The sequence below is a fragment of the Drosophila mauritiana genome, unplaced genomic scaffold (genome assembly GCF_004382145.1).
Source record: "Drosophila mauritiana strain mau12 unplaced genomic scaffold, ASM438214v1 U_167, whole genome shotgun sequence".
NCBI lineage: Eukaryota > Metazoa > Arthropoda > Insecta > Diptera > Drosophilidae > Drosophila > Drosophila mauritiana.
Genome location: NW_022881297.1, coordinates 20,081 through 23,320, shown reverse-complemented (window position 1 = coordinate 23,320; position 3,240 = coordinate 20,081). Strand labels below are relative to the sequence as shown.

At 34.7% G+C, this 3,240-nt stretch overlaps 1 non-coding gene across 1 annotated transcript; it reads right to left on the bottom strand.

The window, feature by feature from the left end:
* Positions 1-2,832: 2,832 nt before the first annotated feature.
* Positions 2,833-3,011, bottom strand: LOC117149152. The gene has a single exon (XR_004460076.1). It is a non-coding gene; the product is annotated as a 5.8S ribosomal RNA (ribosomal RNA).
* Between the last annotated feature and the right edge of the window lie 229 nt (positions 3,012-3,240).

Sequence of the window (3,240 nt, the reverse complement as noted above, 5' to 3'; positions counted from 1 at the left end):
TAATTGATAAGAACTAATTGTTTAACCCAAATAGTATTCTTAAAAATTTTAGCAAGAAGTTCCACAATTGGCTACGTAACTAAACTATCCGGGGAACAAGTAACTAACATAAATGCTAGAAACTCTATTTACCCAGAACGAGCACATAAACCATGTTATTGTTTCCCAATCAAGCCCGACTATCTCAATCTTCAGAGCCAATCCTTATCCCGAAGTTACGGATCTAATTTGCCGACTTCCCTTACCTACATTATTCTATCGACTAGAGACTCTTCACCTTGGAGACCAGCTGCGGATATTGGTACGGCCTGTTGAGAAGTTTGCGTGTCCCCACCATAAATTTTCAAGGTCCGAGGAGAAAATATCGACACAACAGTATATGTCATGCTCTTCTAGCCCATCTACCATATCTCTCTGCGAAAGACTTCCATGGTAGTACGGCTATAAAACAGAAAAGAAAACTCTTCCGATATCTCTCGACGGCTTCTTTATGGTCGTTCCTGTTGCCAGGATGAGCACGAGGCCCATATTTAATAACAAACGGATACTCAACAGGTTACGGAATTGGAACCGTATTCCCTTTCGTTCAAAATTATTCAAGTGTATTATATTCGCTTTGTTTATATAGTTAGGCATTTTTGTTTTACTTGAAAATTTTCGGCTTTCGCCTTGAACTTAGGACGACTAACTCGTGATCAACCACTGTTCACACGAAACTTCTCCACTTCAGTCTCCAAGGTCTCATTCGATTATTTGCTACTACCCCAAGATCTGTACCAATGGCAGCTCCATGCAGGCTTACGCCAACACTTCTACGCATACCATTGTACCTTCCTACTCACTAAAGTTTCAAAATTTATATCACAAGTAATATAAATCATCTACTTTAGCGGTAATGTATAGGTATACAACTTAAGCGCCATCCATTTTAAGGGCTAGTTGCTTCGGCAGGTGAGTTGTTACACACTCCTTAGCGGATTTCGACTTCCATGATCACCGTCCTGCTGTTTTAAGCAACCAACGCCTTTCATGGTATCTGCATGAGTTGTTAATTTGGGCACCGTAACATTACGTTTGGTTCATCCCACAGCGCCAGTTCTGCTTACCAAAAGTGGCCCACTGGGCACATTATATCATAACCTTGAACTTCATATCAAGAAAGTTTAAGGTTCTTACCCATTTAAAGTTTGAGAATAGGTTAAGATCGTTTCGACCCTAAGGCCTCTAATCATTCGCTTTACCAGATAAGATTATTTTATATAATATTAAAATGCACCAGCTATCCTGAGGGAAACTTCGGAAGGAACCAGCTACTAGATGGTTCGATTGGTCTTTCGCCCCTATACTCAATTCTGACAATCGATTTGCACGTCAGAACTGTTTCGGTCTTCCATCAGGGTTTCCCCTGACTTCAACCTGATCAAGTATAGTTCACCATCTTTCGGGTCACAGCATATATGCTCAAGGTACGTTCCAGTTAGAGGCATAAATAATATAAATATACATTATACATAACTATATAGAACGCCCGGGATTGTGTTAATTAGCTATAAATAGCTAAAAAACTAATCCCATTATTAGTCAAGTTAATTACGCTATTAGGTTTACATCCCAATAACTTGCACATATGTTAGACTCCTTGGTCCGTGTTTCAAGACGGGTCCCGAAGGTATCCTGAATCTTTCGCATTTTAATCATACAAGAGCATATAATAAACACAAAAATCAATGATAATTATGCCATTATATAATTCCGAAAAATTAACGCTCTGTAATAATATAAATCTATCAGCACTTTATCAAATTAATAACATTTATTCTGTGTTAAAATGCAAGCAATTTAATTGGAATAAACTATAAGTTATATTTTATGATAAATTTGGGATATGCTAATAGATTACAATGTCCTTATATGGAAAAAATGCACATTATTCTTAATAATATTATTTAAATATTACAATTTTAATGATGAATTTTCCATAACGGATATTCAGGTTCATCGGGCTTAACCTCTAAGCAGTTTCACGTACTGTTTAACTCTCTATTCAGAGTTCTTTTCAACTTTCCCTCACGGTACTTGTTTACTATCGGTCTCATGGTTATATTTAGTTTTAGATGGAGTTTACCACCACTTAGTGCTGCACTATCAAGCAACACGACTCTTTGGAAACATCATCTAGTAATCATTAACGTTATACGGGCCTGGCACCCTCTATGGGTAAATGGCCTCATTTAAGAAGGACTTAAATCATTAATTTCTCATACTAGAATATTGACGCTCCATACACTGCATCTCACATTTGCCATATAGACAAAGTGACTTAGTGCTGAACTGTTTTCTTTTCGCTCGCCGCTACTAAGAAAATCCTTGTTAGTTTCTTTTCCTCCCCTAATTAATATGCTTAAATTCAGGGGGTAGTCCCATATGAGTTGAGGTTGTATATATAACTATTTTTTGCCATAAATTCTTTATATATAAATGATAAAACAATCAATTAAATTCGTTATAAATAGTTCCAATAGTTCTTGTAAGCAAAGTTATTTTTTATCCATTTAACGAACCAACGAAGAATAATAACAAAACCAAGATTTTTCTTTTTCCGATCATTAATAAGAGACAATTCTAGATGAAAAATATTTCAATTTTTTATGCTAGACATTTCTCAGTATTATTTGATTGAAAAAGAAAATATTTCTCTTCGTTTTTCACATTCAAATGTGAGATAATGTTTTTCATTTCTTTTTTAATATTATGAATAAAATCATTATTTAATCCAATAATATACCATATGCTTATAAAAAATTTATAAACAACTTAATTAGCATAGTCTTACAACCCTCAACCATATGTAGTCCAAGCAGCACTATAAAATTAATTAAAGTACATAACAGCATGGACTGCGATATGCGTTCAAAATGTCGATGTTCATGTGTCCTGCAGTTCACACGATGACGCACAGTTTGCTGCGTTCTTCATCGACCCATGAGCCGAGTGATCCACCGCTTAGAGTTTTATAATTCATTTTTATATAATATCAATATTGTTTTTATTGAAAGAAATTAAAAATACACCATTTTACTGGCATATATCAATTCCTTCAATAAATTTATTTTTATACCTAAAAATAAATGTTGCGATATGTCTTAGTTTCATATAAGCATTATGTATCATAAAAATCTGGTTATGGTTTGCTATTTTGGGTGACACATACTGCAAAATTTATATAAAACATTAACCTGA